General features: G+C 39.6%; 1 protein-coding gene across 3 annotated transcripts in view; it reads right to left on the bottom strand.

Moving 5' to 3' along the window:
* The window catches only part of phkg2 (phosphorylase kinase, gamma 2 (testis)), a 59,469-nt gene extending 50,034 nt beyond the window's left edge, over positions 1 to 9,435 (bottom strand). Inside the window, exon 1 of one of the 3 annotated variants that reach the window (XM_064321454.1) lies at positions 9,317 to 9,435. The gene's annotated coding sequence lies outside the window, so the exon portion shown is untranslated. Of the gene's footprint in view, positions 1 to 7,315; positions 7,340 to 9,316 lie in introns of those variants that run through there. The other 2 variants (XM_064321456.1, XM_064321455.1) reach the window with 2 other exon arrangements.
* Positions 9,436 to 13,631: the final 4,196 nt, after the last annotated feature.

The raw sequence follows: 13,631 nt of genomic DNA, 5'->3' as shown, positions 1-13,631 counted from the left end.
ATGACCCTGATGAAGCATTCCACTGACAAACAATTGGTTCAAGTGAAAATGAGGGCAGCATTCACGCACAGGCAGGATATGCAGCGTGATCCAGACTACAGTCATCCTAGACCACTTCACAGATTCTCAGTTATACCAGGCTTGGTAAGAAAAATATTATTAATGGCATGATTTGCTGATTTTATAGATGCAGCACGTAATTAACATTTTTATTGTTTCTCATCCTAAGTCAGGTTAGCCAAGATTTCACAATGCTCTTTGGAGATGAAGTCTCAGGCAAATTCATTGTAAAAATGGCCAACATTCTACAAGCCTAGGATCATTGCCACGTGCAAAAACCTAGCCCACTGTGCACATGTAGGAGACCTTTAAACATCTGTGCAACACAAATCAGATAATTACAGGAAGTGTACATATAATTAAGTCCCTACCTTGCCTCTCTCCCAATTGTTTGCCTTCTCCAGTCTAATCATCTTCCTTTCCTTTCTCTTCCTAGAGTATTTTCCTATCGGTTTTCCTATTTGACTTTCCTTTTATTACTTTCTCTTTCTTCTTCTGTAGGACAGGAACTCCATGTAAATCAGTTGTATTACCCAAACTTTTCACTACCTTTTAAAATTTTTCCAGTTTAAATAAAGAAAAACGAAAAAAAAAGTGTCAAGTGTTTACTGAAATGTTTTGTTAATTATAATGGATGGAACAGCGACATGGCAGTTATTTTCCTGCATCTCTGTCTCCAACCTGCAAGGACAGGATGGGAAAGGGGAAGATCAGTGCCACTGATGCTGAAGTACCAAGTGGTCAAGTTCATGAGGGTTTGTTGTAGCATCACATCAGAAAATCATTGATTTTCAGTTTACTTCACACTTTCTTCCGGTCATATTTATACCTCTCTGTCAGGCAGGAATGAGAATACTGTAAGCATAGTGGACAATGTTGTTTAAAATAGATATCTTAGAGGAGAGGGTGAGCATGTTCAATTCTCTCTCAGGTTGGGAACAAGCATTGTGACATTCATTGACAAACCTGGATCAGCACAGCCCTTCCTCCCCTGCATTGGAGGAAGGCAGAGAAGCATCCAGAAGTTGTAAATAATTATGGATCAGAAGGCCATTCCCTGTCTGGCACAGACAAAAGGTGCAGCCTTTGTCAAACTGTTCAAAGCACACCTTGTGTTTGGTGTATCCTATGATGAGGCTTTATGCAACTTCTACAGATTTACCAAAACAACACTGATGTGGGCATTACAAAGAAGTGTCCCACGGTCAAGGAAATTATAGCGAGTCTTCATCATTTAAAAAGACATTTTAAAAGAACACATATCAACTTCATATACCTTTAACTTGAGCAGAAATACATCAATCTTTTCTTCTGAAAAATTCTACATTTGCAAGGTACACCACAAAATCTCTAAATACAAAAGCTGTATTTATTTAATTTTAAGAAATATGCCCCCCAAGCTTAATTTTCTTTTGATAAATATTCATCTTGTAGCCCTCTTTCACCAAGAGGACAATGAAATATGGATTTGATCCATTTCTAAAGCCACTTCATTTGCCATTTTCAGCAACAGCATTAAAAAGGACTATTGTTCAGGTTACTGCTGATATGTTAGCTCTGCATAGTATTTTTGGTTTTGTTGAGTCTTTTTAGTGCAATTTTCAGTCAGTTTTCAGTAAAGATTGCCCAAGCTTGATTCTTTGCACAACAGAACTTTACTTTGAACATTGTAATCTCCAGATGCATGATCCCACTTTAACTTCATTTGGTATTAAGAGTACTTTCAGTTCTTTCATACAACAAACAATTACGCAGCAGATATAATGTACAACTTATTGGACACAGTATGAATTAAAGCTTGTTTTTCAGTACTTAGTTAACAACTTTATATCTTTGAGCACGCTTTCAGAAAGGATTCAGAGCTTTAATTATGGGTACAGAGAAAGAGTAAATAGAGTAAAAATGGTTGAGAACAGCTAAGATCTTGGCCTCAATGCCATTCAATCATGGTGCTTCTTGTGCAATCGGGTCATTAACAAATAAGGGTTGGCAAGATGAGCAATTCAAAAATCTTTTAAAAACTTGTTTTAAAAGCATGCATCAGGTTTGTTAAAATGTACATTTTGTATTTTTTGTATTTATATTGGTTTCATGTCATTTGAAATGATATTTGCACAATATTTTTAACAAAAGGTAAGACTGAATGCGCCTGAAAATGTTACACCACCTTACCATGTTGCTTCTATGACAAAATTGGCCTCTAACAGGAAGGCTTGTAATAGGAGTCAAATGGTGTATCCGGTTACACCATTTGACATTTCAATATAAAATCAAATTTGACAGGCATTATCATGGACACCGATGTAAGCACATGACCTTGGTGTGAATATTTCAAACATAATTGTTAGAGTAAATACTAATTTTTATAATTATGATGAATGATCAATGTTTTCCTGGGGTCATACCATTTGACATGTAAACCCTAAAAATGTCAAATTATCTTAAAGAGAGTTACTAACCTTGGCATGCAGCAGAGGGTAATCAGGGGTCCTTCTCTGTGATATCATTTCCTGTCACATGGTCTTCTTGCACAATATTAACAAAATGGCTCCTTGAATGGTGGTTACACCACCTGGACACTTCAGGAAGTTGACTTGACTGACATGATTCCCCAAATTAATTATAATATTCAGAGCAATGGTGTTCCATTACTTTTATTTACCATTAAATAGTTCTAATGTAAGATTATGCCAAACTATTTGATAGGGTGTTTTATTGAGAACTGCACCTTTTTTAACCAAGTTAATAATAGTGATTATCTGGTACAAAGTTTTTTTACGGTTACACCACATTGACACTTTTGCCATAATCCCCAAAATACTCTTTCCAAATTGATTAAAACCAGACATTTTAGACTAGGTCCTCAAAAAAAGAATGTATGCAAGTAATTAGTAAGTTTATTTTCAAATTTTAACCCTTTTAAACTTAACTGAACCATATGGACACAAAAAAATTAGCGTCACATCATTGACCCAATCTCAGGACGCTGATGTCATGGCTACTAGGGGATTGCACCAACAAGTTAATAAATGAACATTTAAAACTCTTTCTATCACTTCTGTGCTGGGACTTAAGCCAATATTTTCTGTGACTAACGCCCAGGCTTACTGAACAGTAATCTGTAGTATTTTCCCCTTAGAATTCACCAGAAATGATCATTTCACAGCTGTTCATTAAAAAAAAAAAAGTAATTTCAACTTGCTCGTTTGCAAGCTCCCCACTTCAAAACCGGTTCTGGTACCGCTGACCTATACTGATTGTTTGGGGGTTCTGCTTTAATGTTGGGAAGTTCGATTCTTTAAAATGAATCGGTACATTCGAGTCAGTTACATCAAAATGAATCAAACTTCCAAGTTGTCTGAGTTATTTTCTCATACTTAAAGTTACAATCTCGAAGATTTCAGTTTCGTTCTCTATGGCGGTGCCAATGGCGAGAAGCGGTAATTGCAGGTGCATTTTTGGACCTCACTTCCCATAGATCCAACCATTGTCGCCTGTGTGACGTCAGTCAGTTGGCACCTGGGCCACGCCAACTATAACACTTATTTACTGAATAAAAAATGGTTGTTATAAAAGTAAATGTTATGTACATACTCATTCATTGATACATTAGGCTAACTTAAACTGTCTTTACACTGCCGAGCCGGGTTAAAATGCTGTAGCAGATCTGGGGTAGAATTAGTGATGATCAATTTCCACACACGTTCTTTATCCACCTTTTGCCCAGTATGAACATCTTTACACTGCAGAGAAGAATTCGCGGGATTCGCTGTGGCTCGTGTCTTTTTCGTGAATGACTGTTGTGTAATATTTTTGAAACAACTGCCTTACAAAATCTTACCCCTGGTGTTTCTGGTTTTGCTAGCAAACTGTTCGAGAATAAAGCTGTGCTGGGTGTTAAATTAGCAATCAGAACAAGAAGAATAAAACAAAAACAAAGGAGATTTCATCAAAAAAGGGCATCAAGGCTGAAGGAACATATGAGGAAGCGTAATAAAATAATAACAATGCTAATCCATACTGCCGCATTCTTTTATTTAGTTTTCTCCGGCTTGACATCTTTACACAGAAATCAGACCCGGCTCTGATCCACGTAGCCTATACCCCGGCTTTATTCCTATCATTATGATTACTGATGAACTTGATGTCAATGTAAATAACGGTAACGTTAAGGCCAGTTCAGATCAATGATTCGCAACGAGACAAAACGGTTTTAGAATGTTGCAGAGAAAACTGCAGCGGTGTGAACTGGTTAGTAGCAGAGCCGTTGCCTGCCCCTTTAGTAAGCTACATTGCAACGTTGGAACAAGGTAGCATTGCATTCGAGAGACGGTTGGCGAGGTCGGTACCGGTCGGTAGCGTTAGCTAGCGTTTTTTCTAATTGTTAGCTGACATTAGATTGTGTTAATTACATTAGCTAGCTAGCTAACGCAACGTTACCTGATATGAGAGATGGATACTGTGCGCAACGTTGTCTAAACTAATGTTGCCTTTCTTGACATGGTCCGGTAGCTAGCGTTAGCTGTGCAAATAGCTATGTATTACCTAATTTGGCGATAGATAGTGACTTAACAGACATTTATTTTAATGAAAATCTTCGAGATTATTACTTTAACCATTAAAAATACACTCACTTCACCGACTATACGGTTTACTTTATTCCTGCCTCTCTGGCTCTAGCTCGACTTATTCACTTGCAGCTCTAGCAAAACAGGTGCTCGCGACAATGTATCATAACAGTTCAGAGAAACTTTATTTCTTTTCTCCCGCTCCCGAGAGAGTACTCAGCAAAACTTCCTCGCTAGAAAGACGTGCTCTTTTACCAGCAAGGTAAACAGCACAATGCAACGTCTTTCCCACACACAAGCAACTATCGTATGGTGTGAATTCACCCTTAGTCCAAGAACTATCTAAACAGAAGCTAGTGCTAAGCACACTTTACTACTATAACACTTTTTAGCAACTGTAACGACATTGATTCTGCAATATCAGTCTGAATCTTGCCGTGCCTCCTAGGACTCTGGGAAAGTGGGCAGCGCTAACCGGTCACTACAGCATGAAACTTGAATGAAAGGCCATCAGTGGTGATGAATGATAAGGTCCCAGCTGTGCATAGTGGCATAAAAAGTTAAGAGAGCTGGTCTTCTTAAATGCCAATTTGCAATAGATTACTCAGTATGTAAAACAGACTACATTTCCAAAAGTATGTGGACACCCCTTCTAATTAGTGGTTTGACTATTTCAGCCACACCCATTGCTAAGAGGTGCATAAAATCAAGTATACAGCCATGCAATCTCCATTGACAAACACTGGCAGTAAAATGGGTCGTACTGAAGAGCTGAGTGACTTTCGACATGGCACTGTCATAGAATCCCACCTTTCCAACAAATCAGTTCATCAAATTTCTGCCCCAGTCAACTGTACGTGCTATTATTGTGAAGTGGAAACATATACATAGCAGCAACCAAGGCTCAGCGAAAGCAATAGGCCACACAAGCTTACAGAATGAGACCACAGAGAGCTGAAGCGTGTAGCGCGTACAAATCATCTGTCCTCCCTTGCAACACTCACTACAGAGTTCGAAACTACAGTTGAGGCCAAAAGTTTACATAGGCTACACCTAGGTTAAAGATATTCAAACTCAGTTTTTCACAACTTTGCACATTTCATGTTACCATATATTTATTTTGGCCAGTCAATTAGGGTATCTACTTTGTTCACATCAGAGGTCATTTTAAAACAATCGATTAGAGGCTGATTTATTTCAACTTTAATTCACTATATCAGAATTCCAGTGGGTCAAAAGTTTACATATACTAAGTTGACTGTCTCTTTAAACAGCCTGGAAGATTCCAGAAATTGATGTATTTACTTTTTAGAAGCTTCTGATTGGCCAATTGTCATAATTAGGAGTTAATTGGGAGTTAACTGGCACCTGTGGCTGTATTTAAGGATCTACACCTTTAGAGCAACTCAGCCAAGACCGCAGAAAAAAAACTGTGGACCTCTGCAAGTCCGGTTCCTCCTTAGGAGCAATTTCCAAACAACTGAAGGTACCACGAGCATCTGTGCAAACAATTGTATGCAAATATAAAAACCTTGGGACCACATAGACACTGCATCGTTCAGCAAGGAGGCACAAATTAACTACCGGCCTCATTCCGAGGGATGACTGAAATGCAGATTACAAAACTGCTTTGGAAGAACTGCTGACCCTACTCGTTGCCATACAATTATTGTCACAACAGTAGTAAGTACAATATGCACAAACACATTTCAGGCATTTAAAATATTGAAAGGCAACTGGTACTGTCACGCCAAATTTCATCCCCCCATTCTCTTCCGGGGTTATGTTTCCGGTTACGTTCCCTTAATGTGTAAGTTAACATCAACTTGACTACCGTGCCTGCGTGGTTGCCAAGCATTCTCTGCTGATTGCTAACGACGCTATTTCACGCAAGGCGCTCGCAAACTGCCAAGAATTTACCTTGAGAGGCAGAGAAAATACGTCAGCTTAAGGAGCCAAAAAAAACTGCACAACTAAGCCTATTCTTTTCTTTACATTTGTTTATATTCTCATTCTTTTTCTGATTAGCGAGTAGTGTTTGCAGTTACTTCTATCCAATATAGTCTAACTTATTAGGTACATTAGATCTAACCTTTTTTGCTTTTACTGTTGTGATTAGACAGATTGATTAATTGCTTTTAACAACTGACTGATTGGCTGTCTGACACAGTATTACTGACTCAGAGAAATTAGGTCTTCCAAGGTAACATACTTAATCTAATCACTCATCTTAAAATCGACAGTAATCTTGGCTCAATTGAACAAAATTATTTTGTGTGTCCTGCTGTTTAGGTGATTCCATTTACTATGGAAACAGGAGGGTCATTCTGACAGAGGAGGAGAAAGTGGCGGTGCTCATTGAGACCCATGCAGGCCATTTCGGACCGAAGAGGATGCGGGAGAAGATCACTCCTAGGTATTATTGCCGTGGCATCACGCAGGACACCCTGGATTGGGTTAGTTAACCATTGTGAAATACAGGGAGCCCATCAAGCCAGTTACCCCATGGCACATGGTCGGTGACTGAAATCATTGATGAATCTCACACACATAAACAGACAAATTTATACATAAATACACACACACGCACAGACGTTTTCTAAAGTGGAAACTTGACTCCATACTCTAGGCATGGACCTCTTCGGGCCAGTGGCAAAGTCTACAAAGGGGGACAGGTATTACCTTACACAAATGGACTACTTCACCAAGTGGGTGGAAACCAGGACCTTCACAAAGAAAACGGCAGCCAATGTGAAAGAGGTGTACATTTTGCTATGGCACTGCCACTATGATCAGTAAGAAAAAAACACACGTATGTTTTATCATTTTGGCACCACACAGGCCTTGAGGGACATCTTCACATGGTTTGCCTAAAATTATCCTCACCGACCAGGGCAGTGAATTCAAGAAGGAGGTAACCTTATATTTGTACTACTACACATTTAAATGGTTGAACCACTTAAATGTGTAGTGGTAATGTACTAATGCACATTTAAATGGTGATAAGAGTTAACATAAACATGTTTTCTATTCACAATACAGATTTTAAATCACTTATGAGTCTCTGACTTTTTTAAATTAAGACTGAGGTGGCTTTTAAGGAGCTACGGATCGAGCACCGGGTTTCATCGGCATACCACCCCCAGACAAATGGGCTCTATGAAAGAATGAACCAGACATTAAAGGCATCCATTGGGAAGACCATCCGGGGCCAACAGGAGAGGTGGGAGGACAGCCTCAGAGAGACTGTATACGCACACAACATCTCTGTGTACAGGCCTCGACCAGGTACTCCCCCTTCTGCCTAATGTTTGGGCGGGAGGCACGTCTGTTTACGGGGGTATGTCATTTGTTTTTATTAATCTACAGATTAGCTTTAGCACCAAAACTAAAAGCAAGGGGAATCATCTAGCCTATCTCTGTAAGATCTATTTAGTATTTTGGACTGAACGCACAAAGGTGAAAATGGTATTGATCGTCTAGTCCAGTGGTCTCCAACCCTGGTCCTGGAGAGCTACAGGGTCTGCTGGTTTTTGTTTTCACCTTAAAATCAGCACCCAATTGATACCCAAGACACCAGGTGAGTTGAGTTAGGCTAACTGTGTAATCAACTGCTCTAATTGATTCATGAAGTGCAGAGTCACTATGAAAACCAGCAGACCCTGTACCTCTCCAGGACCAGGGTTGGAGTCAATCAGAAACATGTTTGTCAAAAATGTTGGTATGTTGTGCCTTATATTTCACAGTGCGAAAGGTGATTAATGTGACCAGGCCACGACACAGAAGAGACTCACCAGTAACAATTTCAACCCAATAATCATCATAGTTTAATTGTTAAAAACCGTGTTTTGTTTTTGTTGTGACTTGAAACAATTTCGAAAACATTGGGTAGCACTGCTTTAGAATACCGTTTATTTAATTTCGGTGAGGCAAGATAGCCTATATTGTTTGCAGTACAGTAACTTGGCGTCATTTTGATATCAATACATTTAATGGCAGGCCTATATTTTACCAGTTTGAATGAATGAGTTATAGACAGTGCTTTGTATGTGTGAGTAACTTGGCATTTTTGTACGTTGAAAACGTGTTTTTTTATGAAATACGATCCTACGCAGCTGACTTTCATTTTGGAATTGACGAAGTGTAATCTGTCGTCAATTCAGTCTGAGTTAAAGCAGTTTGTCCCAACTCGACGAGGTAACCCTACAAGCACTGGGACTTTGAGACACCATCAACAATGTGCATAACTAGAACGACCGCAAAAAGCAGACCAAGTGTTATTAGGAATAAAACCACATTGTGAATATTAGGGTTAAATCGTTCAACGGGAAACACGTTGTTCGACTGCAGAAAGGTGAAATAATGCTGTCGATTTTGCATCCGTAGCGCCCAGTAATAATGTTATCGGTGTTCAAAACGTACGCACGACAAAACAGCAAGATGTAGTTGCGTTAAATGTTTCACGTCATTGTTCAAACCATTTTTACAGCCAACGAAATGGTTAAGAAGCATCTTAGCAACTGACTTGATGAGCAAGCTAGCTGTTTTGGTCGCTCATTGCACATACTTTGGCAGTCGCAGTCTTCTTAACTAATTTACGTTTCCAGTAATTCACTGAGTTTTGGGACTATGATAGCCTACACTCTTAAATCGCGTATTAGTTAGTTCAGAATTTAAGGTTGTCTAACCTGGACCTTCCTGCGGCGCCTTCCGCGATATCGGTCCAAATGTAGGTAGACAGCAGTACCTTGAAGCAAGCAAGCCCGAGACTTCAGAGGTAGCTCCGTGAAACTGGCAATTGCTGCTGGCAACAATTGGAGACTTCCGGTTAGAGTATTTCAAACTAAAAGCTCGGTAAATGAAACGATTTCTTAGGTGTGATTTTGTATTTTTTCTTCTTGTAACTAATACAGTTGGATATAATTGCACATTATATACTCATATTTAAATCCATACATTTAACATTACACATGGGATGGCAGGTATGCCATCCAGCCAAGTTACGCCTTGGCGGGGCATGCCCCATACCTATACAGCACCAAGAGTTTGGCACTTTTCAGGGTTCCCCACAGAAATAACCGCAACAGCCACAGACTCTCAGCCCTTAAAAACATTAATTTCTGTACATTCTGACCCCATTTCAACAGACAGAATTCATAAACAACTTCACATGCCCACACAATAAAGGCTAAAACTAAGGGAATTTTGCATTTTCTCTTTCTTCTCCTTTTTCCTGCCAAAAATGCTCCTAGCCCACAAAGAATATGTCTCCCCATTGGACATTTTACCGACACCAGCCAATCAAAATGTCATATACACACACAAAATCTATCATAGACATATCTTTTTACCCAAGAAAATTTCCAGTCTCAACTGCTAGTCTGTTTGTGTCTCGGTGGTAAATGTCATAGTCTATGGATCATTTAGTCACAGGCTCAAATCCTGCCTGAAGCAAACTTTTCATTTCTTACACATGCTCATTTGCTCACTAATAATTCTCTATTACTTCTCAACTATTGCTTTTGCACCACATCTACCCCGTCTTTCACTGAATGTATAGACTGCATTGTGACATACCATCTACATGTTCAGTGAACCGGCTACAATATAGCCAGGCCATATGGCAGCCATATGCATTTCATGATGACTCATTTATTGACTTTCTTTAAAAGTTACACCAGCTGACCACTATGGAGTTTCTACTAACTACATTTCTTCACTTGGCTACTGTAGAACACGTTCTTATCAGCAAACGCCACGTTTCTACATTAATGTTACCTCGCCCTGTTCTCTATCTACCCACATACAAACAATTAGTAGCCTACGTATGTACTGTCTGCAACACCCCATTAAAACATTCCATTTAAAAACATGTCACATTTATAATTATAACTACTAGTAGTGAACATGAGAAAAGTACAAATGCACAACAGTTTTCCCACACAATTTTGCACGTTACTTCAACAACAAAATAAACAAGTAATTAGTACCGTTTGTTTTACCGTTCAATAAAAAAACTCACCTCGCTCGTGGTCACTATATTTTCTTTGCATTATAGTCTGTGATCATGGCAAACCTCGCCTACATGTCCATTCTGCTAAAAACATATTGTTTCAACTACTCAATTTCATAATTTGTCCTCATTTCTCTCGTACTACTGTTATTTTCTGATATGAAAATATTGCTGGGAAATATGTCTGTGCTGCTATTCTCCACTGCCAAGTGTTCCTGTTCTCCTCGAATTCTCATGTAAGGTCAGTGATCTAGCTAAGCAAATCAGCGAAGAGGAGTCCTACCTACGGCTAAGCATATCAAAATGCCTTATAAACCTTAGAAACACTGAAAGTGCATCTCCACAAAATAACAGAAAACGGATCAGGACAGAAGGGCACACAAGTTGCGATCTAGGAAGCTCAAATTCTACGAGGTTCCTGATAATTTTGTCAATGAAGGCTCGTTGGATGGCCGACAAATCAGTGAGTACACACACTGTGGACATTTCTTTCGTTGCTTTTTTGATGGTGCAACCGTCTTTTATACTTAAGTCACCACACCCTTTGTGACAGCCATTGTTTTACATATATAGCATTGCAAAAGGATAGCCATAATCCACAACCATTCTTAAAGGGTTACGTCGCATTTTTACACCCATTTCCACTCCGCAGCTCATCACGACTCATGTGCTGAACTTGCCACCACCAAAATCTCGCTCTGCCTCCCAATCAAGCGGCCAAAACCAGACTTCGTTTTTGAAGCTCATTTCCTGGTGTTGTAGTTCCTGGTTGCTCACTAGCGCCACTACGGATGGCTCCAGTATAGGTGTTTTCATATCCGGTTTCCATGTAAGTCTACGGTACAAATGCGATCAAAATACAAAGTCAATATTTTTTTCTCACAAGAACAAATAGTCATAATAGGTGTATTTTATTGGTCTTATGACTGTCCATGGGTCGATTTCATGATTTATTGCGTCATTTGGGCACAGTGCCAATATTTGTTCTGGACCAATGAGGTACAGCTTGCGTCATTTCTGGATTAGTACGGAGGACTCAGCTACAGTAGTGGCTACAGTCTATGGTAACTGGGGTGGGCGGTGGCGCCTCTTGGCCTTGACATTGCGGCTCCGGCCACGGTCCGCCTGTGCGAAGTCTGAAAATGCAGGCATCCCATTTCGTGGTGATTTCATTATGGCGTGTGCTATTTACAGCTGCACTAGACGACCATAAAATAATCCTCCTCTTAAGTTTTTCGGTAGCCGAGTCATTTTTACTATTTCCTTTAGCCTACTTAACCAAATAATTACTTGGCAGAAAGCGTAATCAGCTTGCTATATTTGGTAGTCCAGTAGTAGCCTATGATAAAACAGTTCGCAACTTCGGCTACCAAGCCATTTGACTAGCTAGCTAACCTTAACCGGCAAACATTCAATCTGTCAGACGTGTTTGGCGGCTTGTCAGTCGTGTACATTCCGTAAATGTCTACCTGGGCCATGCTTCACGCATGTGACAAAGCTACTATAATCCCGATTTTGGGATTAACACTTTTTCAGGTTCACGAAGCGAATTAAGAGTCTCAAGGTTCATTTGCTGAATATACAACGCACGATGAAATCACACACACAGAATTTAACGAAATTAACCATCTTGGCATTTAGAAAGGAACATGTTTTTAGCATTTAAGAGACCGACAAGCTAGGCATTTAAGACAGTGGTTCTCTGAATCGGTTCTGGGGGCTCCTTGCGTATATTGGCTTTTCTCCATTGGTTTTGATGATTTACAAGAAAAAAATAATAGCCTAATAATAATTACAAATTCATCAAAGGCTGCATTATTTTTGTCTTCATTTTTTGCACCAGGTGGAAAACTTGCTGTACAAAGTGCGTTGTCATATTTACACGCCTGCAGATCAGTTATTAAAATACTTGGTAGATTTGTTAATCACCGCTGACAGTGTTAATTTTTATTCGGTAGAAAGTGATTTGCGAACGATCGGTCAGCTAGCGTCACCCAGCAAGTGAACACCACAAACGGCGATGGAGTAGCTAGTATCAGTTACTGGCTCATTAACTGACTGCGGCGAAAACCTACGACGATAACTTGCTCGGTTAACAGCAGGTCTACCAGACAGTTATACGAAAATTAGCCTAGTCAAATCACCAGTAGCCTACATATCTCTGATTGATTGACCATCAGTGTAGTCGATGTTCTTCCCCTGTGGTTCATATTGCTAATGCGTGAGCTAACCACGGATAGCCTACCTAGCTCACTGGCAAGCTGATATGCTAGCTAAGCATATTCGTTTTGCTGAGAAACATAAATTGAAGATAACTGAACATAGCCTAGTTGTATTTTTAATGTCATACATATAACGTGATTACATGACACAGTACAGTCACGGATGGAAATTAAACTCCGTAAACTGATAATATATTTTAAAACATAACGGCAGACGGTCAGCTAGCCTCGTTCAGGTTGATGGGCTTTTCCGCACCGGACTGTCAATCAAATTGTAAATATCACAAGACCGCTTAACTCTATGGTTTTGGCTCCAAATCGAGAAAATGGCCGCGCCCGCCATTGAGCTTCAAAACGTGTTTTAGAGACCCACGGAGAGTCAATGGGTGACGTCACAGTAGCTTTGTCCGTATTTTTTACAGTCTCTGCTCCCAATCAAGCCAGTCTACATCCGGGACTGCCTACGCTGTATGCATGTTTGCATGTATGTATGTGTACGCATACGTCTCATAGTCTACATTATGCATTACTGTTCTCACTTTCTCATAACGAACACTTAGCAAAAAGAAATGATATCTCATAAAAAAACATGTTTTCAACGTACAAAAATGCCAAGTTACTCACACATACAAGGCACTGTATATAACCCATTCATTCAAACTGGCAAAATCTAGTCCTGCCATTAAAAGTATTGATATCAAAATGACACCAAGTTACTGTACTGCAAACAATATAGGCTATCTTGCCTCACCTAAATTAAAGAAGCTG

This window comes from Anguilla rostrata, chromosome 2 (assembly GCF_018555375.3).
Source record: "Anguilla rostrata isolate EN2019 chromosome 2, ASM1855537v3, whole genome shotgun sequence".
Classification (NCBI taxonomy): Eukaryota; Metazoa; Chordata; class Actinopteri; order Anguilliformes; family Anguillidae; genus Anguilla; species Anguilla rostrata.
The sequence above is the reverse complement of the archived record's forward strand: the minus strand, read 5'-3'. Positions and strand labels throughout refer to the sequence as shown.